Here is a 25155-nt window from a genome sequence, read left to right on the forward strand (position 1 = left end):
CAAGTCAGACAAAACAAACCTTCAGAGGTTTCCCCAAAGCAAAGATGTAGAAAGAATAAACAGACAGTATCTAGAGTCTTCTTTGGTTTATGTACCACACAAGCAACCTTTCCACGTCAGTTTCATCAGCAGTTCAGTTCACATACTAGACATGCAAGCTCCACTCCCTCGCATTCTGTAATTGCTCCAAAGCCTCCAAATTTTTTCATCGCAACCTATCTAGGTTAATTCACCATCACATGTCCCCTCAATTTATCTTCTCCATTTTTCCCCCAGAAGAAAACTACCACAACAATTTTTTTTTGTGTTAATAAGTACCTGGGTAGGGAGTGCTAACCAGTATTTTGTTCTCAACTGCCCAGAAGATGAAAAACTGTTCTTAAAGTAACTTCAGAGTTCTAACATTCCTTACAATTTGTATATAATGCAGTTATTTTCTGTTCTCGGTCAATACATATATTAAAAAAAAAAAGAGGAAGCAGAAGAGGACAAAGTACCTACTTCACTGTGGGAGAGCTGGGAGAAACCAGCTGCAGAACCGTCACTTCCCACTCCCTGTGATAGCACATACAATCAAAACTTTATCATAGAAGATACACTCATAGCAACTATGGTATTAAAACAACAAAACCCAGCACTTCTGTGTGAAGAAACAAAGTTATTTATATTGGAACTTTTCAGGCAAAGGCTGTCCTCTGCTGAAAATACCATTTCTAACATCAAGCCACCTTATGGTAACAACAAAAAACAGCTTCTGCGAAAAATACTCCCCTTCTCTCTCCTCCCCACCAATTGTCACAGGGGAACACAGAATCTAGTGTCTTTGGTGAAGGGTCCTAAGAACATCTGTAAGAATAGGTGGTTTATTTGCAAACAAAATAATCATAAATACCATGCATACTTCAATAATCTACAACTGTTTTGGTGGTTGGGAGCCTAATTTTAGGATATAAATTTTATAAAGTTCCTCCCTTTTCTGATTGAAAAAGATAAATTTGGAAAATCAAGTTAGTATCAGAGACAGTTTCTGAAATTCTACAGCCACAAAACTGGTTTATGTGCCTACATTTGAAGATGAAGAAAAATATCAGCAACAAAAATTATAAACATTAAGGGCTTTTTCAAAAAGCAGTCATCAAGAATTATATCACTTAGTGCTCCTAGGAGAGTTGAGCGAATCAGAAGCAAATGGCAGAAATATTCAGAGGACAGCCACTCAAGAAGACAAAAACTGAAATTGAAAAAAACCAACCAACCTACCAACTAGAACACTATGAAAAGCAGCAAAACAAAACCCAAAGCAAAACAAAAAAAAACCCATCATAACCACCACCCATCACCCCACTGACTGCAGCCAGACAAGAAACAGATACCTACCACTTCCTACCAGCAGCAGCAAGGAGCAGCTTCAGAGCTGCCATACTTTATAAGCAGACATAACCAACAGTTTTCCAAAAGCAGTCCCCTGACCTCCTGTTGTATGCCTTTTCTGGAAAGAAAACCTGGGTGGAAAACCCATCCCTGTCCCCATTAAAGAGCCCCACTGGGAAAGCAGTTGGGACAAAGCACAACTCAAGTTATCAACACACCAAATTATTATTCTGTGAAGAGGCAGGCAGGAGGGATTCATTATTACTTTTCAACATTACAATGATTACATTTGTTAAGAAATTCTTCATTTCTTTCACTCAAACTAAAATAGAACATATCAGGTAAAAGCCTGTAAATAAAGGTAAATTATATGAGACATACTTTGCACCTTATTTTGCTTGTGTTCTATCACTTTGCTGTGGAAAGTATTTTTACAAGGGAGTACTAACGGTTGGCCCAGAAACCAGGAAAGTTACAATGATCTTGATCCCTGTCTTCAGCTACAATTGGACAAATCAGTAAGGCACCTGTAATTCCTTCCATCCTGTTTCCCAAGATGCGTCCTTTCCCCCCCTCCAGCTGCTTTGTGAAGACTATAACATTATCAAGTACCCAATCTAAGGCAAGCAAAAAATCTAATCATTCAAATACTCACAAAATAATGTCCCTCTATTAAAAAAATCTGATTGCAAATATCTCAGACTGCAACTTCAACCTTTTTTATTTTCACTCAGAAAAGAATAAGACTGTACTCCAGTCTCCAAAACTCCAAAGCTTTTATAAGTGTGGTAAGTATCTAACTTGCAATGTTAAGCATACTGAAAATAGTTGTTGCACACTAACAATAGGCCTGAAATATTCCAAAGCCTAGCAATCTGACCTTTATTCTGATTTGAGCATGAACTTCGCATCCTCTGGATTAAGTTTTGAGAAATACTGAATTGCTAAATATCCTATCATCCTTCAACTAGTCGATTATATGTAAAATTAAGCACTCAGTATCAATCAATAAATGTCAACTAGAGATTTACCACTCCCAGTAGCTGGATTTAGTCATATCTGAAACCAGCAATTCCCATACCAAGAGTATCACAATTACATCTACTGGGGCAAGAGTACTCTGTATTACCACATTTGCTCAGAAATACTGAGTTAATATTTAGTGTAACCAAAACCAAAAAATGCATACTCACTGTTAAGCCACTGTCTTCCCCCCCCCCGCTTTAACCTCATTGGCAATGTAAGGGCATTGCTGCAACATTTTATCAACGTAACAGCTGCTGTGTACAGTTGAACAGTGACAGAAATGCAGCACAATTGCATACGCATTTTTATTTGGATTATTTTATCTCCTTACTTTTAAATTAAAAAAAAAAGCTTGGTCTCCAATGAAGCAATACCACTTACGAGTAAATACCATAGAATTCTGGGTAGGCTTTGTACCAAGATGAAATACTCGTTACATGACACTGCATCGCATACTAGGTAGTATGACTGATCCTGTGACTGTCATGCTCCTCTCAATTTTTTGAAAAAATACACATTAGAAGTTTATGCAAACTCATTACATGGTCTTTCTTGACAGACAGCTGATATTTGAGCATCAAATTACATGTCACAGTATTACTGCACTGTAGAGATGCACTGTATTTGTGTGTCTTTCTATGTAACTGGGGAAGTCATAGTTACCATTTCATACCCTTCCCTACCAAAGAGAAGCCTTTCTACAGTTCTGTAGAACATCAGCATGACTTTTCTAGTGTCACTGCTTGTGTGAACGGTTCCTACAAACTGACACAAGTTTTGATTTAAGGGACACAATGTATACAGGCACAAAAGTGTTATGGTTTTTTGTTTTTTTTTTTTTTTTAAATTAAGTATGAAAAGGGTATTTTTACATGATACTACAAACTACATGAAATCCTTTAACCCAGACAGCCCAGGAGTATCTTTATGTATATCAGATAGAATGACCAGCATTCACAATTTCCTTGGGTAACTTCAGCTCTTTTTCCAGTAGCTGTATGAAGTCTGCATTGACACTGGGGGGGCAGGGGAGGGGCAAGAAAATATGTTAATTACCCAAAAATCAGTTTATATTTAGAGTGCTCAAGAAGATAAATGAACATATTTTTAGAGAAGACAGACTTGTTTTGGTTTATTTCACCAGGGATTTCTTTACACTCAGAAGCTAGGTGGACACTATTTTCATCTAAAGAAATCAGGCTTTGGAGGCCAACTTAAACCAGTCTCAAAGTCAATTTAAGTGAGTGCAACATTGTTCAGATGTAACCTAATTTCATAAAATTATTTTCCTCCCAATCTCTGAATACATAATACAGTACAGTCACAATCCAGAGCACAGAGGGAACTAATTCAATTTGGCTTAAAATAACTGTTAACATTAGAGTAGTGCATTTAGTATTAAAATAGAGGGAATTAAGTATCTCAAGGCAGTCCTTAACAGTCTCATCACTTGAACTTTGCTGAAGACAAAATTGTTTGAAACAGTAAAAACATGAGGAAAATGAGTTATCAACTAGCCAGACAAACGCAGCCAATCAGCAACTGTTCAAAGACCTTTAATTCAAACCAGCTTCAGGTGAAACTGCACAGCAAGTGACATTCTGTATTTTTTCCAGTTTTAAGTTCTCTGATCTGGTAAAAAGTCTGAAAGTGTTTGAAATTAATAACTGTGTGCGAGCGTGTTTTATTACTATGGAGAATTTTATTCCCTTTTCAATTCCATTTTCTCCAGAAGTGACTTCAAAAGGCTTGAATTAAAAAAAAAAAAGTGTACATGCTAGTAGGTTCTGCTCATACTTGCAAGTGTCAGCACAAACTATTCCACAAGAAATTCCACTGACAACTCTTGAATTCAGCGTCCATATTGAAATTCAGCCTACACTGTTATTTTAAAGTGGAAGGCATTGCCACTGTTGTTTAACATCCTGCCTATTCAATTGCTGATGGTCCTATTTCAATCAATTGTTGCTGTACTAAATAACCTCACAACGATGCTCTAAGTGATCAGTGCCTTCTCCTCCTACTTGCCAGGTCACCTGTTGTGATTTGAAAACAGTAGTAGTCTCTTTCAGCATTCACTCAAGAACTTTCATACACACTTTCCTAGGCATATTCCTTCTAGTGCTACTCAGTATAAACTAGATGCTGGACTTCATGAAACTTAAAAAAAAAAACAAAACCCAAAAAAACAACCAAACCACCAGAGTACTACACCTTTGCTCCGATTTTTTAACAACGATATTTGCCAAAGATTTTTTTAATATAAAAAATATCATACAGATTACAGAAAACAAAAGAAAAATATATCTATAAAAAGAAAAGTTTCTTTAGCAACAGTAACAATAACGTTTTTTCTCCACAAACCTCCTATTCTGTGGGTAATTTTTTAAATTAAAAATTCAATTTTAATGAATGCTAGACATGAGAAGAAACTATTTTAAGACAGTATTTTGAAGATTATTAGTTTCAATTCTGGTTGTAATTCTTTTGTAACTCTGCACCGCATCCCTCTGCAGTTACAGTATACAGGTTTGCAATATCAGCTTTGATTATAAGTCAGTGTAATAGGATTGTCACACTGCACTGCTCCTCCATGCACTCTACTTAAACTCCTCTCCAATAAGAGAATTGCTGCATTTTCTCTGCATCTAAGTGACCCATTAAAAGCTTCTCCAGATCTATTTCACATCGTCTAATCAGTCCATTTATTCTGCCCTCAAATCAGCTACCCTGCACAAGCCAGGCAGTGAAGAATTCTACACACAAGAATCACACTAAGTTACCAAAACTCTGAAGCACTTCACTCTCAACTGTGAAGAATCTTCTCTTTAGAGATTTGTCTTATAATTTGAATGAAAAATTATTTCGCAACTTGTATAAAAAAAATAAATGTATGGCACGAACTTCTCAGTAAAAGGTACAACTCTGTGGTGGAATTCCAGAGGTGCTTATCAGCCTCTTAAGAGTGTTTGTCCCATGTGTTAGTTTATTAATCTATACAACACGAAATGGCTTCTTACTCTAAAATCTGGTGCACATTCATTCCCCATATGCGTCTGAAAGCTAAGTTCCATGACACAATCTTCATAATTAAATTATGTGCTAGAAGGGGGGGCAAGAATCAGAATATCACTGCAAATGAGATTTTGCTTAAAGGGCCAGAGTTGTACAACACTGATGGGTTCCTATTTTGATATACCATGCTTGTTTTTCATTACCACCGTGACTTGTCAGTTTATAGCCTACACTACCCCAACAGAAGCATTTCCAATACGCTAAAGGTTACATACAGGCCATAAGAAGAAAGAGACTTTCTAAATCTCAGGTAAATCACATCGGTCAAGATGACGCTCATCACCGCAACCCAATGTAACGCAAACTTTGTCAGAGAAACCGCCGAACCCTGAAGCAGCTGGGAGCCCGAACACGACTTTGATACCTGAACTGTTAACTTTTCCTTCGCTGTTGTAAGCCACCCCGGCTCCGCAGCCCCACGCACTGCAGACAGCGGCACTGCCCCGGTAGGCAGGACACACCGGCCAGTCCCACGGCGGGCCAGGAACTTGCCAGCCCTTTGTAACAACACCGTGCGTTTCAGAGCCGCCCTACTTCAAGCCAAGAAGGAAGAGAACGAAGAGGAGGGAGGGGATCGCAGGTTATTCCTGCCCCAGGACAGCAGCAGGCAGCCTTTCCCGGGCTGACCATGAGCCCGGGTGGGCAGCATGTGTGGCGACCCGCACTAGGGAGGCGAGCGGCAGCGAAGCGGCGAGAAGCAGAGCGCAGGTCCGCCCAGCGGGACGCGCCGCGCCGCCTTGGCACGCCGGGGTAGGCGGCGGGAGGAGACCAACGCCTGCCGGAGCCCCCCAGGGTGACCCCGGCCACCCCCGAGCGGCGGCGTCCTCCTGCCCCGGCGGCGCCGCGCGGGGCATTACCTGGCTCCCTGCGGCCCCACGCTGCTGGCGGCCCGGCCCCGGGCGGCTCTCCCCGCGCCCTAGGCCCCGCCGCGGCGGCACCGGGCTGCCCAGCTCCTCCGCGCCTGGCAATGGCGGCGGCCCCGCTCCCCCCTCCCTGGTCCGCGCTCACTGGCTGCGCCGCTTCATGTGACCGAACAAAACCCTCCTCGGCACAGCCCTTTGTGTCCGGCCCGGCCGGGGCACCGGGGAGGCCGCTCGCCGGCTCGGGGAGGGGGCGACGGCGGGGACGGAGGGAGGCGACGAGGAAGGCCAGGGAGGGGAGCGCCTCGCCCGCCCGCCCTCTGTCCGCCGCGCCGCCACCGCTGCCACCTCGGCCCGGCCACTTACCGCGGCGCGGGCGGCTGCGGCCGACTCGCGGTGCCGCACCAGGTCGGAGGCGGCCGCCATGTTCCCCGATGCGGCAGGATGGAGGCAGAGCCGCCCTCCCCGCCAACCGCCGCTAGGGCGGCCGGCTCGCCGCGCCCGCCTCAGCCCGCACCGCCCCCGCCCCACACGGCGCCGCGCGGAGCGGCGTGCGCGCCCCCTCCCCTCCCCTCCCGGCGGCCCGCGGGGGGGCGGGGAGAGGGCATTTTAAAAAAAAAAAAAAAAAAAAAAAAGCATAACGGGAAACTCACGGGCTCGCCGGGCTGTGCGTCACGCCGGGGTTACGTCCAACGCGGCGTCATGACGTCACCACGCAAGCTTCCCGACCCCCTGCCACTCCGCGCGCGGCTACACACACACACCCCCCCCCCCCCCCCACACGCACACGCGTCCCGGGGGGACGGAGCGCGCATGCGTGCGGCCTTCCCGCGCCGGCGCTCCCCAGCCCCCTCCCTCAGCGAGCCGCGCGGCCGGGGGGGCGCGCTTCTCGGCGGTGGCAGGTGTGCGGCCGTTACCGCCCCGCGCGGCTCCTCCAGGGCGGGCGGCGGCCCAGGCCCCGGCCCCGCAGGTCGCTCCGGCAGGGCTCAGGGCACAGGACGGAAATGCCTCCCGCAGGCGGGGGAACGGTTTCCGAAAAGACCTTCCTTTCTTCAGCGGGCAGGCTGCCAGCGCGGCTGCCGCCCGCCCGGCGCGGCCTCCCCTCACCTGCGCCAAGCCGCGCAGCGCGCTCGGGAGCGGGACGTCGGAGCGTCAGTTGCTTGGCGCTGCCTTTCCCACAGAAAGTGGAAAACTAGGTCAAGTGCTGCAGGAGCCGTAGAAAGGCGCTGGCCGTGCCAGTGAGCAAGGCAGGCTCCTGCGACAAGCCGCGGCTGGCGAACGCTGTGAGAAGGAAACAGGAAACCTGAGAGCAGAGAAGCGACGAGAGGAGAGAGGAGACGGCCCGGGGCTCGTCAGGCCATTCAGGGAGGCGGGAAGCTCTGAGGTGGCACCGAGAAAGTACAAGCATTCGGTGCCATTTTTTCTTCAAGATTAATGCTTCTGATGGCAAACCCCGATTCCAAAAGGCAGGGATTCAGGGGAGAGTAGCAAGCGGGTAGAGACTGCTTTGAGAAATTTGGGATTTTTCTTCGGATTTGCTAGGCCTGGAGGATTTCATACTGGAGTAAGAAGTTGATTATGGCAACGTTAGAGGTGTGAGCAATCGTCACTGAGAGCTCACGAAGACAACTGAGATTTCAGGGAAAAGGAAAAACATAGCACATATAATTCAAAAGGAGGGAATAGGTAGAGCCAAGAACTGTCAATCATTCCAGCCTCTGTTCCCAGAAAAGTATTGAAGCAAATAATCACACTTCTTTAAGTACATGGTAGCTAATGAAGTGATAAGTTACAGCCAACATGGATTTGTCAAGAAAATCATATCAAGCCAAACTCATCCCATGCTCTGACAGTATAACGGGCCATGGATGGGAGTAGCACTAGATCTGTTATGGCATGACTTAAGTAAGGCTTTTGACACTGTCTCAGAACTCTTAACTGAGCAAGCAAAAGATATATAATAAAATGACTGCAGTGAAGCAAAACTACATCAGCAATGCTTCACTGTGAAAAAAAGGAGGATATAGCAAATACGGTTCCTTGGAGGTAGGTATGTCCTGAGTGTGGTACCAAGTCTAATTATGTGAATGACAGAGTACAGTTTACATTGATTAGATCTGCCAACAATGCCAAACTGGCAGAGCTGCAAGTGTGTTGCAGGACAAGAAAAGAATTCAAAACATTCTTGACAAACTGGTTGCAGAAATAGGATGCAACTGAATAAATATAAGTGCCAACTTCAATGTTTAAGTAGGAAAATAACAATTGCACAATTACAAGACTGGAAACAGATGAATAAACCCCTTCAGAAAAGGGGTTGGGGATCCGAGTAGATCACAAACTGAACATGCATCAACAATGTCACACCGTTGTGCAAAAAACTCCAGTACAGAGAGATGTGTAAACAGAAATGTCATATCTAGGACATACAAAGAAATTCTCATTTAATACTAGTAAAGCCTCAGCTCTAATGCTGTGTTCAGATTTGGGCTCTGCATTTCAAGAAAAATTTCTTTCAAAAAAGTCCAACAGAAGGGATTACAGGGAAGGGGGAAAAAAAGAAATTTTTTTAAAATACATGACCCTAATTGAAAATAGGAATGCTTGAGACCTTTTAGTCTAGAGAAGAAAAGACTATGGGGAGAAAAATACATTGTCCACTAAATTCACTACAGACAGGGCAAAAATTAACAGCTTCAAACTGCACTGAAAGAAATTTAGGTTAGACATTAGGAAGTTTTACTATGATATGGATAAATAAAACTGGTGTATGTTCTCTAGATGGTTCTGGAAACTTTGTTAATATTTTTTAAGTTAAATATTCATAGAAAAAGATTAGAAGCATTGGACTCTGCTGTGAAGCAATGGAGGCAGACTAGGCAATCATTGTTTTCAGCATAATTTTCTATAACTGCAGTTACTATACAGATACCCGTTCTGATCCTATTTTTTTCTGATAGAAATGAATCCCAGAGACATTAAAACATTGCATGTGTTGGTGTGATCTTATGCACAGGTATAGTAGATATCCCCTTTGGGAGTCTTTGTCATGTTACATTCTGTATAGCTGTGTGCCAACATATGTCACACGCTCAACTAATTTGCTAATTTATAAACTTTATATATCACTATAAATTCCACATTTAAAAATAATGTGTCTGTTAGTGCTCATGTAACCAATGTGAATCAAGGCTTTTGCTTTTCTTTGGTTTTTTTCATTGTATCAGAGATTAATTTTCCCCAGAATCCATTAAATTTTGGGATTTCTCTGGAGCTTGCCAGTTAGGAGAAGGCACTGCGAATGGTTTATGCTATGGGACTGAGACCCACCAAACTCATCTCATTAGAGATGACTAAAAGGCCATTAAATAGGCCAATTTTAATCTCCACTGAGTTAGACTGAATTCAAACTGATAGCCCACAGGCAAAAGGCTATGAATTTCATTAACAGTACCCTAAAGCACTCAGTCCCCTAATGAGTGCTAATGTTATTCTTCTGAGAATTAAGCTTGTTTTCTGAAAAGATACATTTATAAAATCAAGTTCTGATATTCTGGAGCAGTATGGACCATTTTCCACTGCTCTTAAACACAAGAAACATTATCATCTCATGCAATCCACTGATTTCATCTAAGATTCCTCATCATATGTACTCCATGCTAACCAAAATACAAACAATAAAAACATAAAAAAGCAAATATTAATACTACCACTATGCTTCTTGCTGAATATCATGTGTTTTATTACACCCAATTATTTTAAGGTCATCACACTTACATACATTTTGTCCCCTAGCAGATAATTTTTCAGCAACAGCAATTCTTCCTTCAATTCTGCAATTAACAGTTGAAGGAAAACACCAAATTCTATAAAAGCATTAACTTAGAGAAGATGATGCAGTGTATTATTACATTTCACATCTATTTGTGAACATGTAAAATGGTTAGCGTAAGGAAATCTGAACTTTAGTTATGCTGCCAAATCTCACAATTTTATTAAGAGGTTAAAGATACCTAGCACTTTGTTTAATGCCTCAACTTACTACTGAGCTAAAAGGCCCAATTCCATAAGCGGTAGTGGACTCTCTAAAAAATGCTTATGATCCACACAATCTGTGGATCTGAAGAAAAATCCATGGTTGGCATGAATTCACGGAGCACATAACTGCAACATTTTATCAAAATGGCAGTGTGGTAAAAAGATTATGTCCAGTTGTGCCAGAGCTCTTGTTTTGATTTCTAATTCCACCAGTTTTGCCACTTATGCTTATAATCTGTGCAAAGTAGTAGATAATCCTAAAGGTTGCATGTTGGATTAAGAAGATTTGAGAAATATACACAAAATGATGCAAAATTGGGATTGCATGTGTGCATGAAATAGAAATTTTAGGACCAGCCTCCAGTAAGGCACTCTTAAGATCAGTGAAAGAACGTGTGCGGCCAGTAAAGGACCATACAATACGATTCTTGAAAATTAAGCCAGATTTGCACAGCTGGCTTTTTGCTTCCAGGAATTCTGACTCTGTCCTGTATTATTTCTCCACCAATGCAGAGAAGGCCTAATAATGGTTAAAACAGCATTTGAAAATCTCTTGAGATAGCTTGCTACCTAGTTCCTCGGTCTTCAAAATGGTTATAAAAAGCTTAAACCAAGGCAGGCTCTTTCATGTTAGCAGCAAAATATAATTAACTGAAACCAATTTAGAAACTGTTTCTTCATATAAACATTTTTGTAGCTGAAGCTGCGGAGGGAGAGTTGGATCAGGTCTAAGCTGAAGCATTTTGAATGAAAGAAGATTGCAAATGCCTCCTTGTAACACACACAGCAAAATCCCAAATGCCTGGAGGGAAAAACTTTTTAATGATAATTTCTTACATTTATATAGTACCTTTTATTCCCTAGGACCCCAAGCACTTCATTAACTCTATGCAAAAAGCTTCACCATGGAAATATATCCACTGTATGCATCATTCTTTGAAAATTTCATTTTCAGTTGACACATTCCTTTCAGTAACAAAATACTCTGCTTATCCTGTATATAGCAACCAAAACAACAGATAAAAGATTAAACTATATAGTTTTGAGTTGTACAACAATTTAAGCCTGTATGATTTTCAAAATAGTAATGCACTTAGGTAATGGATACATTGCATTTATCCCATCCATGTCCCTTCTCCATTTACTACTTTGATCTCATCTTTATACCATAGCCTTTGGTAGCAAATTTTGTCTTCCATAATATTTTCAAAATTGAAATCATCCTTGATGTCTGAATTTCAGACAAAAATGGGGGTTTTAGGGAAAATTGGCATCATTTATTAAATCTACTACTATAAACTGAAAAAGTAGAGTAGTTTTTGAGTACCCAAGACATAACTTTTTTTTTCAGCTAAGATGGTTGTTTTAATAAAACATCTTACCTTTACCTATAAAGTTTGTCTTGTCCTTGCCCATAGACCCTCATAACTACAGAAACAAGGCCACAGAAACATGATGTGAAAGATATCTGTGTGTTATCGCTCAACTTGCCACAGAGTTTTTATTTTCATCCTACAGAGATGTTTCAGGTTTCTTGGCCTTTCTTACAAAGATATAGTACTCATTTCACCAATACAATCAAATTTAGGAACTCAATTTACTGGTTATTTCAACAATCAGTAATTATTTCCATTGAAATTTTAGAACTAATAACAGAATGAATTGAAGCAGTTTGATTTATTTCAACATTGTAAAATTGAAAGAGGAAAAATTACTTTTCTTAAATTTTTTTTTGTTTGAGCTGTTGATTCATGTTTTGTTGGCTTGCTTGTTCCATAGGCTCTTTTGAAATACAGTTGTCAACGTTAATTAAAGAGGATTGTCTAGTCTTGTCTATTTTTCAGACAGAACAAAAAATATATTTTATTTATAATATAAAGTTAATCTCTGCTACAAATCAAGATATTCTAGTCATCTTTGTCAGTATCAATTAAACTTTTAGAATTGCCAGTAAAACAGTAAGAAGGCAGTAAGAATGTATAGGTAAAATTATATGCCATTTAAACCTACGTCTCTCTTAATGGTAATCCCAATGTAAAGTTAATCCTGAAATAAAATATTTTGCAACGGATGGATATTTAGAAACTCTACCTAGGGAAATATTAGCACTTGCCACTGTCGTACTGTTACGAGGGTTTTAAATCTCCCAGCTAGGAAAACATTTCCCACATTACATAACAAAGACAACTGGCACTCTGTCTGCCCATTGCCAGGCTTCTGTCCATATGCACCAGTAGGAAAATCCCATGTCTGCTGCTTAGACCTGCTCCCCTCGGCTAGGCCTGCACTAGCAATTACAAACCAGCTTTTGTCAGGAGGGCAGCAGCTCCCTACTCAGCTTCCCACAGTTGTCTCCTGTTTTCAGTCTCACCACTACAGAGTGTTACTGTCATCTGCCACTGCTTAGAGAGGAGCAGCTGCTGGGGCAGCACTGTCTGCCTGGCACACGAGGCTCCATTCTTAGCTGCTCCTCAGGTACCACCGTAATAAACATTATCAATTAACAAATCCTGGATTAATTATCAATAATAATTAAATAACCTTGGTCTTTATGCTTATTTTATCTTGTGTTATTCTAATTCATCCCAAATTAAAAAGATGATAGGTAAGCCTACATCTTTGTTCCCTTCAGGAGGATCTGACATCTCTCTTTTCATGTCTAAGTTACTGATCTCAAGTCTCACAGAATTCAGAGATCACAAGAAAGCAGATTAGTGTAGGAGAATACCACCATATAGTATAGCATTGAACTTCTTATAAAAAACAATGTATTGCCTTGGAGGGTTGCCATTTGCATCATGCACAGGAAGTATTAATATATGAAAGTATGCTATGAGCAACATAACCATAACAAATTTCTTCCTGAGTCTGCTGATGAATTATAATTTAGTGGGAGAGGAAGAAAGCTGTGGCAATAAACTGGCCTTCAATAGATGATGGAAAGTACCTAGATATAATAGGTATAAATTATCATAGCTCTGCTTAACCCAGTCTGATGATTCAGTTTACACTGTAGTGCCAAAATCACACAGAGAGAGAAGACAGTTATTTCAAGTTCCCTGTTTCAGGTGTCATGCTGGTAACTTAACGTATCCCTGTAGAGGACAGGGCATAAAAGAGTCCAGCTCCTACCACTATTGACCACCTGCCTGACCTTCACCATCACTGCCCTATGCTGGCAAAGTGTTACTGATGGGAAGGAAATTGCACTAGACCTGTAGAGTGCCACATTCTGGTCTCCTAGTTGTGTCACACCCCAATTCTCACTACACCTACCTCTGTGACTACCATTAGGGTCACACCCACGCCTATAGCATGTATTAGAGACCTGAGCAATGTTAACGTGAGGAATTAGTGACAATAATCCTTTCAGGCACACTCCATCTCCAAATTTGTGACTTCTACATGTCCCACTGAGGGACAGGGGTACCACAACACAGGGAAAGTCACCTCCCTCAGCCAAACACCATTTCAACACTCTCTCAAAAAGATAAAGGTTTTGGAAGCCAACCCCCACCATTTCTGTACTTCAAAGCCATCTGGCCAGATGGAAGTCAGGACAAAGGTCCAAGTGAAGTGAAGTTTTGGTCTTCACCAAAACCCTTTGCCTTTAGAACCACGTGCCATACGTTTTAGCAGCACTGGAAAAATGAACAGCATCTCTCAGCTATCAACGTCATTGCTAGTACTTTAATATAACTACATACCACGAAGGATTTCAAACCGCCTCCTTTTCCCCTCGGCTTCCTACTGTTCTGCCCAGTAGGCAATTGCTACGTCAGCAATCGTGATTTCTTTCATGAAGTCAGATTGGCATACACCCTTCTTGTCCTTATGCTTGACATAAACAATTACTGTTTGTTTGTAAAGCACCAGAGGTCTGTGTACAGGAAGACATAATAATCATATTTAAAGAAGAAGTAAAGAAAGCAAAAACCTACTTTATTACTATTAATGTGTAAGTACTGAGAAGCTTATTTTGTGTTTAGGTAAGATCACAGCAGCAGAAAGTCTGTTTGATATGCCATACCTTCTGTTTGTTTCTTAATTGTAAGGAGTTTGGTTTTGATCAAGACAATTAATTATGAATATAGCGGAGTTTTCTAACATCAGAGATAAAGCTTAAAAAAATTACAAAAGCTTTTTTAGAGTATATTGTACTGTATAGATAAGCATATCTCTTCAGGGTATGAAATCAGACATCTTTGTAATTGAATCCTAAAAAGAAGAGGGAAAACTATATAAAACTGTGATAGTTTTACACAGTCTTAGAGTTAATATGCAATTTTGAAAAATTATTTATCAGATTCCATGGTTGTACAGAATCAGCATATGGCATGGTAGGTTGGCAGAAATGAAAAGAGCAAGTTAAAACCTAGGGTTATTACAATGCGAGTTTTGTTACTTCTTTCTTTCCAACTTCCCTGTCTCTACGCCAACAGAAGAGAAGCATCTCCTATCTCTCCAGCTTGGCCCACTCATCTGCCAAAAAGTATCTTCAGTGCAATGATCAAAGCTATATTAAAACTTTTGCTTGTCTCTTGTTCATCCAGTATTTCCAGGTCACATCCTGCCTAAGCTCTCAGATGAATTATTTTGAACAGCAGTTTATTTGCCGTTATCCTGTTCAGAAAATACTGTCTTAGGTTTGGGATTTGCAGGCAGATCTTGTATTATAATACTACTGCTTTTAGTGTGAAGCTCATAGGAACATAAAATGTCTCATTACAAGCTCAGTGAAATAGCTGTAAAGACTTTAATGAGCTTTCAAATGGGTTCAAAGAAAGAAAATTCTAGCATTAATTTTCCTAGTAATAGAAATCTACATATTTAAAATAACTGTAAAATAGTTATTTCAGTATTCTGGAATGCATGCTGAGTAGAGGTTTCTCAGACAAAAGGAAGAATGAAGAAACTTAGGAGAACAGTCATGTTCACTTTTACAATTTGTCCCAGTTTCACAGCCTTTGGCTCTTGTTTCCAACAATGTGTGCATAGGTCAGTGTGTGGAAATGGACTCTGGTAAGGCTTTGGAAGTGTATTTTTAGTTAGACCATGCAGATAATTCATAGAGTAAAAATGGAGTATCTGTAAAAGCAGAAATAGTAAGCAGAATAATTTCATTTTGGGAATTTCAGCAAAAGAAGCTGTCTGAACACTCTCAGGAAGCACTCAAATCTATCTACTAGTGTATCAGATGTGTATCATCCCAAGCATATTAAAATTTCTTTTTAAGAAGTTATGTGTGAATTGTCATTCACATATACCTCTGGCTTTGAGCTACAATGGGTATATTCTGCTTTAAAATAGCAGAACAGTTTTTACTTACTCTGCACAAAAGAGAATCCTGATTCTGAATCTTAACAGGAGACGGATAATGGAGGTTTAATATTTCATGTAGACGTCTTAATCAGCAAGTCATTTAACCCAATCAATGTAAGACAGAGTACTTTTAAAAAAGTATCCCATTTACGAATAAGCAATAACCATGTTTTTGTCACATTTTATCAATTTTGCTTTCTAAAAGAGGAGGGTGTCATCACATTTGTGATAATACATTAGGAAGCACAGCTTTTCACAATGACTGTTAAAATGGCACATGCTGGGGAAAACAGTGCTTATTAGGATTAAGACAATGGGTACTCACTAAGCATGAATTGCATGCGATCACTTCCATCATTGTGTTATAGCTTATCTCATCCTTTAAAAAGAAATAATTATATATTGAGAATTCTTTTTTGTCCTGACAGAATTTAAATCCCAGGCCAAAGGAAGGAGCGTAGTGGCTCGAGGCACACAGCACTGCAGTGCTGTTCAGGCCAGCAAGGGCTATGAGGAACAGTGACAGCCTGTCCTTTCAGGAGTTTCGAGTAGTAGGCTGTGGAAAATTAATGATGCCTGACTGTCAAAGCTCGTGTTGATCTAACAGCTCTCCAGCACGCTGAGAGCAGAGAGGCTGAAAATGCCATCTGAGAGGACATACTGCTTTTGCTGCGTAGGACCCACCAACAGGAGATCATAGTGCTTCACAGTAGTTCAGGGGGTAGACACTTGATGTTAGCAAGAGGGCAGGGCTGGAAATGACAGTGAACCTTGAGGACATGGAGCCATCATTTCTAACCCCAGGCATATGTTAACCTTGGCCCTTTCATATTCCTCCTGCTGAAAAAGATCACTGCAAAGTACAGCTTGGGGGAACAGCTAGTGGAAGAGCCCTTGAATGCAGAGATGCTGGGCATCAAGGTAGCTGCACAGGGGCTGTCCCTACAGGCTGTGTTAGGTCTCCAGGTCTCTTAGGCACATCTGCATGGCACAGCAAATAAGGTACATCTATATCACAACCTCAGCAGAATACCATGTGAGGCCTTTCTAGTAGTCACGTGACATCAGCACATTTGTATCACATACAACCTGCAACCTACACACCCCTACCTTTCTGTAAAAAGCCCCACTGATCACCACCTGTCTGATCTTGCTGCAGCAGCCTATTGATCCCTTACCCCGAGATAGTCAGCACCAATATGGTCTCTCAGTCCATTCTGGGATGACCCACTCAGGCCTCTCAGAAACAGACTGTAGTGCTCTCCTTTTGCTTTGCAGACAATATGGAGAAGGGTGTCACTCTTCCTCCTGGGAAGGAAGGTGGCTGCTCCTCCTCTGGGTTAACAGAAGCAAGAAAAGTTTGGCTTGTAGCTGTGGCCTCCCAAGGGTGGAGGAAGACTAGCTGTGAGAAGGCCAAAGCATCTGCAGATAGCAGCCCAGGGCCAGGCAGAGGGGGCTGGGCTGGGGAGGTGATGAGGTCATGTCACTGTAAACCAGAGGGCTGCATGGCCAGACGGTGCTGAACAGGTCTGGGCAGGTATAGCACACATACAGGTGCAGAGCTGTAGTGTAAGGGCCAAGCCACATGGCTCTGTTGGTCAGGTAAAGGGGTGCTCCAGGGAAAGGCACTGAGGAGTGGAGATGGTCCAGACTGTAAGTGTGTGTGGGAACAGAGAAGGTTTCTGAGAAATTTCCCCTGGCATCCTACCTGGGGCAGTCCCAGGGAGCCCCAGCGGGCACACGATGTTCAGGCAATAGAGCCTTAATGGTAGCACAGGAGCACTTCTACTGGGCAGAAGGACAAAGCTAGCTGGCCTCCCTACATTTGGCAGTTCTTTTGTTCTGAGTGGGATGAGGATATTTTACTTGCAGGGAGGCTGACTGAACAAATCCCATTTCCCAGTAGGAGCAGGAAAATAAAATGGCTTGGGGAGTTCCCCACTCCTTATTTGGAAATGCCATGTGAGTGATTACCTATGCACCTAAAAGGAAAAATAACCTTATTCAAAATGTAGTATGTATCAACATCAACTGCAATGCACCCTAACCATGGGATCCTTTCTTCCAAAGGTAATATGCCTTTGAGACAGTGAATGAAAAAGAAACTCAAGTCCTGTGTTTCATTTAATTTAGAAATTGCAATTTTCTTTTTTTCTTTTTTTACACTGGGCTGGGTTTGAAAAGATACTATGGAAATAGGAACTATCATGAAAGAGCTTGTAGAAGAATCCAAAATTTCTCCGTTTTGTTTTACTCCAATGGAACTATAAGCGTGAAAGGGCTGGCTTGGTCCGGATTTGATCATACTCTTCTAGAGCCTGGGAGACTTGCAGAAGGAGAGCCTGTGCTTTACATTCTGCTTTATGGGAATATTATTTTGATTTTCATTTTACTACTGTTTAAAAGCAGTAGAAGTTCCTGCAGCTGTTTGGTCACATAATAACAGACAGACTCTAATTTCTCAGGTATGGCACCCAGCATAGTATATCAGAAAAAAGGCCCCAACTTGCTCCTGCATTCTAATAAGTGTGTGTGTCACTTTGTAGGAGATCAGAATCCTGTCCAAATTCTGCAAAGTCTAATAGAACAACAGTTGCCAAATGACAAAACCTATCAGAAGAAACAGAGTAAAAAGGCACATCTTTGTTTCTGATCTTCACAGCTTCAGTAGTGGCAAGAGAAATGTCAAGGTTTCCAAAATAAAGCCAGTTAACCACTGTAACTGCTATTAAATATAAACAAGGGCATAAAAATAGAGACTATGGAAGCCAGGATATGAACAGTTGAAACAGCAGCTATGTATACAATTATAGTTTTATTGACATTGTCTGCTCCCGGGGCCGTGCAGCTCCACAGGCTGCAGCTGTGCTGTGAACAGAGGCACAGACCTCTGGGGCCTATAGCATCTCACCAGCAACAGGGAATCCCAAAACCAAAATGGTTGTGCAGTGATGGTGTGGTGGGAGGAGAAAAAGGACTGCAGAGAGATGCAGTTGCTTCCCCCTTACTGTCATGCAGGACACACTTTACACAAGGAAGGAGCAAAAGTACCTTCACTGTCCTTCTCCACAATAACTCTCCTCATCTTAGTAAAGGCAAGCAAGCTAAATTCATGACAGCGGCTAGTTATTTTAAAGGCTCATAGCCAGAAAAGAATGGATTGGATCTATTTTGCCACTGTGGCAATAAGACAACAGGCACTGGCATCCTAAACCAGGTAAAATCACTTGGAAAGTAATATAAAAGTGAGAACTTAATGGGCATTAGTGTGTTAAAAATAACACCATTTTTCTTGCATAGATGCAGCTGTTGAATAAATGCACTGTTCAGCATTGATCATCCACAAGACATGGTAAATGAAGATGGCATATTCCTAAGTAAGAATTATGGTCTTATCTGTACACAAAAACTGCATCCATTTAACTTAATCAGTACAGAAATGGACACGGCACAGCCAACATGCAGACAAAATGCAGGGGGTAAAATGACATTGTATGCATCTATTCAAGACTTAACAATTTTAGCAGCTTTGCTTTCTGCAGGTACAATGCTGGCATTTTTTGTCTGAGCACAACATATAATGATCAAGATTCTGGATGTGAGGAAGAAGAGGAACAAGACTGTGATCCATGACCCGCTGGAGTCCATGCTGGGCTTTCAGAGAGCTGCTAAAAGCAGCCAAACAGGATTGTTTATTTGCAGAATTGCACTGAACTGCTACCTGAGACTTGGCCATTATTGGACTAATACTGATGCTTCAGTTATACAAAAGAAATATGCTAATTAATTGATGTCATTAAACTACTATGGTGTTGAACATATATTGCACTTGAACATAATGAATGTTGACAATTCATTATTTCAGGTTTTATGACAATACATCTGTGATAAATATTTCTGTAAATTCTAAAAGTCAGATATAAGGAGAAGTCTGCACACTATAAACTGCTACAAAACTGAAGACTTGTCAAAACAAAATGAGCTATAAAAACAGTAATATTCAGGCAACGTCACTATCATTAAACACCTAATGATGCCACAGGCATATTAGTGGGCAAATGCTCATGTGGACCATGAAGAATTAGGAGGAAAAAAAATAAATAAAACCCCTGCCCCTAAAACTGCTTGCCAAGCTGTTTGTACACTCTGCTGCAGGCAGTTTCTTGAAAAAGATGGAGACATGAATGGAGACAGTCAGTGACTATTAAATGCTGATGATGGTGAGGGCAAGCAGGAGAACTGATGCTAGAAATTAAGGGCGGGATTTTGCTTTCAGTTATGTCTCACATGTCTCAACATTTCATAGTATTTAAATGAATCTGTTACATAAGGCATTTCTCCTGTCTACGCTGCTCAGCAGCCATATTCTCCTTTCTGGTATGGATTGTCTTGGGAAACTTGCCAAGCTGTGACAGGGCAGTGCATCAAAGGAAATCACGCTCATAAAATGGGAGTGGGGAGAGCTGCAGGTGAACAGATCCAGTGCAGCAACATACATACAGTCTCCTGTCTCAAAAACTCAGGGTTTAAATCAAATTGGAGCCAGAATACTTATTTTTAAAAGTGCATAGGGCTGCTAGAGACCCTAAACCATACCATTCATTTGCTTCAGGGAGGGTATGAGCACAGTGCCATAGAACTGCTCAACACTGCACTGGCTGCTGCTTTAGCAGATTGGAAGAACAAACAAGTATTTCCTCTTAAGATGCTAGAAAAGCCCCATCCAGTTTTGGAGCTCATTCCTGTCAGATGCTGAACACCTCCTTTACGCTTAGAAAGGATCTGGACCTTTTAATTCAAGACAGAGGGAAATGAGGGTGGACCCAGCCTCTTGGAGGAGTAAGCTATTACCTGCCTGCCAGGACCTGCCCTAAATGTCTGGCATTTCCTATAGAATTCAGTGAACGCACTCCTTGTTGTTATTATTCATTATTTTATTTATTAATAGCCAAGCTCTGGGGTAGTTGTTGGCTTTTCATCTCTAGACCTTAAAGTGCTTTACAAAGGAGATCATTATCAACAAAGGAGCACAGACGTCTACATTTGGGCTTTGGTACATAAAGACCATCTCAGTTCACCTGTAATATAGACTTGCCAGTTGAGCTTTACTTTGGCCACCTGCCCTAAAAACAATCTCCAAATCTTAAATGATTAGGGGCAGGGGGAGGGATTTTCAGCTGAAGTTCAGTAACACAAACATGGACAGGGGATTACGCAATCCTGCACAATGCTGTGCCTGGCTGGAAGATGTGGAGGTCAAGGAGACTCTCCGCTTGAAGTCTATGACACTGGAGCAACCTCCAGGTGTCTCCAGATCAGACCAGGATTCATTATTACAAGGTATTGCTGTGGATTACAGCATTGAGCACTTTGAATTGCTCCATCCCTGAAGACAAGATTTACTATCCTTTCACCGTCTTCAGTTGTTATAGTAAAAGACAGGTAAGGAAATGCACTTGGGCTGATAAATTTTTTGGCAGTTTTGCACTGCACACGGACTAGGATTTTTCATCTTAATGACCTGCAGCTGAAACAGATGTTTTGCTTTAGTGTTTTAAAGCACTTCACAAAACATAACACTAATTTATTCTTTCACAGTGCAGGAAAAAAAAGATGTTTGATATCATTACTCACATAACAGAACAATGTGAAAAATGGAAACAGATGTTTCTCATTTAAGCATGAATAAGAAGGAAGTGAAAGAAAAAAGATGATGTAGTAGTAGTGATGAAGAGAAATATGATGGCTTGGCTAAGTCAAGACAATTTCTTATGGATCTCCAGTCAGTCCTGAAAGATCTTTCTAACAACTTGGTCCCTGACTCAGCAAGCACGTGGAAGTGCTTAACTCCAGCTGTGGAGGTTGTCTCACATGCTTCATTGATAGTATTTTTAAAAGCTGTATAACCAAATGAATGCTTTACAGTTAGGAGTTGAGGGATCAACAGCATTGTTCCTGTAGACAGTAAAGCACTGACTATGTTCACAAACTACAGACATCTAAATTTGAATATCAGAATAGAAATAAAGTCAAACTGAAAATACATTGTTTCCTGAAACATGAAGAAGTGCTTTGATTTTACTACAGCACAGACAGAGCACTGTGAGACCCAGAAGCAGCAGCCAGGGACCCATTATATGCTCCCCGCTGAGAGCCCCAGCTTCCCCTGAGGGGTGCAGCACCTGGCAGGAGGGACCTGCTCCACTTTCGCAACCGCCTCTCACCTCTCCCTGTCCCAGCAGAAGGACTGACTTCAGCTGCAAGGCCTTTCCCAGTGAAAAACCTTTGAAAACTTCCAGTGACACAGGTTTCACTGAGGGAAACACAACCCTTTACCAATCCACTGCCAAGAACAAAATGATTTGCTAGGTGGTGAACTGAACCTGGGGAAGGGGTGTATGTAATGTGCCCCAATATTTCTGTCTGGTGGGACTTGGGTGCAGACCAAAGAAACCATCTTTCATTGCTGGTACTACTTTTTGTCTTAAGCCTGCCTTGGAAGGTGAAGGATCCAAGTAGGCCAGTGCAGACCATCAGGCTCAGACAAGATTGTTCCCATTCTTCCCTCCCTCCAGAGCAAAGCCTGGGACACGAGACATGACCCTGTCCCACAGGGTCACAACTTCCACAGGCCTCCAAGGTGCCCTAGGGCTCGCCTCTATGGAAGGTGGGACAGGACAGCCCTGCCCTACCAATGCTCGCTCACAGCCAGGACAGAAGTGCAGAGATTTTCCCCACCATAGAAGAATCCTCCTGGCCATCCCATCTCACCTTGCGCCTGCTCAGACAGTTTTCGCTCTTTGTTACCCCTGAGAAAATTATGCTCTCTCCAGCCTCACTTAATTATTTTTGGTCCACCTGCACCAGCACGTTCTGCTCTTTCCAGGGCAACCTAGCCCCAACTGGCAGAAGTGTAGCTACTCCTGAAGCTCCGAACAAGGAGGAAATGCAAAAGAAACATTCAGATTCCCCATGGATTACAGTGCTGTTAAAAAAAACAATCCCTTTGTTTCCAGACTGTACTAAGCTATTAGGAACCACTGGGCAGAAATATAGAACAGTTTAAAATTCCTTTCAGAGAGGAATTCTTAGAAGGAAAAATTGAAAACTAAGCTTCAAATCCCCTTGTTTGAGTTTTAAGGACAATACTTCAGTTCTAGGAAATCATTACTTTCCATTCAGCATTTTTAATATGAAAATAGTATTTCTGAAATTGTCACTGATGTCAGTATAGTTGCTGAGAGAGATTTGGCCCTGTATGCAGTTCACAGACTGTGCATGCAGAATTAATAATCTCGTTAACATTACTATATGCAAATGCTCCCAGGATGCAGAGAGAGATTTGTATTTCAGATTAATATTTTATGGGAATTTTGTGTGTACATGATAAATGAATAAATGGTGGGACACAAGGGGACATGCAGAACATGTGCATCATGTGTGAGAACTGCATTAATTCTTAAATGTTTGCTATGGCCACAAGATGGTTAAGGAACAAAAAGATTTATTATTGTAATTACATAGGAGGAGAGAATAAGAGAAGAAAAATGAGAGATCAAGGGAGCCGTTTCATGTTACAGTTTCTCCAGCTGCAGAGCTGGCTTGAGAGGTTCTCTGAACCCTCCTGCCCCCATCCTTTCCACCCTATGTGCCTTCCCCTGGCTGCAGATTACCATCCCTGTAATTCTGCCAATTCAACCATTTGCATGTTCAAGCTTTAAAACAGCTCTTAATTACAATATGGAATCACACCCTTAGTCTACTTGGTCTCTCATTCGTTTTCAGCTGATATATAATGAGGGACAATACCATATAAAATCTCATCACTAATACAGTGCTGTGGATATGAAAAAAGAGGCATGGCAGGGAGACTGAGAACAGGTCTCAGAATTTGGGGGTTAAAAAGGAGAGTTATTTGGAGAGAACCATCACTGGTTCCCTGCTGTTTCAGCTTCTGGGTCACTCCTTCCCAACCTCTCCAGTTGTCCTTATTCCACTGAAGTTTTATTGCTATGCTGGAATGACATGAAGCTCTCACAGTTTAACTATAAGAAACGTAATATTGTATTTGTCCAAAAACCTACATGAGTAAAAGAAGATCCCTGAGGGGATATTATTAACTGCCTGCTACTTATCATTGATGGTTATTCTCTGAGACAACTCTCCTGTTTAATCTTTACACTCTCGACAATAACCCTTCTCTCTTTTTGATCAAGTGTTTAATTTTCTTGAAAGATTTTCTCTGACTTTAGTTATTATTGAAGGGGATTTTAATTTTACCCCAACTCTTTAATGGCTAAATCTTGCATATCCACTATTTCAAATAGGGGTATTTCAGTTACTCTAAGTAAATAGCTCAAGGATTTGGTCTTGATAGGTAGCTGGAAAATTCCAAATCAAAACAAAATTGAAATTGCAGTTTCTTTTCCACTTCAGAATAGAGTTTTTAGTCTCCCTGAGTGATCTGTCAGTGTATTGGAATAAGAAATGGATACTGATAGACTGCTACAGAGCATGCTCCCATGTCAGCAGTTTCATCAGCATGAGTGGCAGCCCTATATGGGAAATCAGTTAGCTGGTTATTTCATCTGCAGCTGATCAAAGATAAACAAGATAAAAAAGACAAACAAAGGGAAGTGGTGATGTAGAATGTATTCTTAATTTCCTAGTCTCCACAGGCAATATTGTTGCTAAATTTCCTCTAATTGTTTATAGCAGAACTTTAAAGCATAATGGGAGAGAAAAATTAATGAAAAAAAAAAGGAGAGGTTCAGCAGAGAGCAAAGCCCCAAAACCCTTGAAACCTGCTTGCTTTTCCTTCTCACAAGCATCCTCAATCCTTCCTCATTGTCACTGTATCTCCACAGTTCAGTGGAAGTTCAGATCATGGGCAAATATCTAATAACATAATAGTTACATTTAGGGCGGCCCATAGAGCAGGGAAATATTGCACCATAGGACTGAGAGGTCTTTTTGGGAGGCTTGTTTTGTTTTGTCATACTGAACACTCCTGTTTCCAATTACCTTGTTGTCCACGATAATTACAATAGTTTACAACAGTCTCCTGTTCCTGGAGCCAACAAATTATTAGATTGGGCCCATGATTCTGCAACTCTAGTCTGTATTCCCAATATTGCCTTATTGTCTCTGCTTGTCTGATCTGAACGTGTGTGAGTGGAAGCACAGAGACTCAGTCTGCTCCCTACCATGCAGGTTCAAAGTGGGAGCTCGGCACATCTTTCTTACAGCCTGGAGCAAGATGGTCATTCACTCATCTTTCTCGTTCCTATTCCACAATAACCCATCCTCATGGCTACCCTCCCTCCCAGCATGGACTTGCTCATAGGATGCAGTCAGAGAGGTGCTAGGAGCTGCGTAGGACGCAGCTGCTCCATGACCAAGAATTCAGGTGAGAAAAAGACTTGAGTAAAAGTGAGCAAGGCCAAATGCCTAGTTAGCAGAC

The 25155-nt window shown here is 41.6% G+C and overlaps 1 protein-coding gene across 14 annotated transcripts in view; it reads right to left on the reverse strand.

The window, feature by feature from the left end:
• ZNF644 (zinc finger protein 644) overlaps positions 1–25155 on the reverse strand; it is an 81065-nt gene that overhangs the window by 44946 nt on the left and 10964 nt on the right. For 2 of the 14 annotated variants that reach the window (XM_075759894.1, XM_075759893.1), the window contains exon 1: positions 6699–6873. The exons of 3 other annotated variants lie outside the window; for them this stretch is intronic. The gene's annotated coding sequence lies outside the window, so the exon portion shown is untranslated. Of the gene's footprint in view, positions 1–5836; positions 5943–6329; positions 6460–6698; positions 6874–6985; positions 7097–25155 lie in introns of those variants that run through there. 9 more of the 14 variants (XM_075759892.1, XM_075759886.1, XM_075759898.1 and 6 more) reach the window with 7 other exon arrangements.

Source organism: Balearica regulorum, chromosome 8 (assembly GCF_011004875.1).
Source record: "Balearica regulorum gibbericeps isolate bBalReg1 chromosome 8, bBalReg1.pri, whole genome shotgun sequence".
NCBI classification, from domain to species: Eukaryota; Metazoa; Chordata; class Aves; order Gruiformes; family Gruidae; genus Balearica; species Balearica regulorum.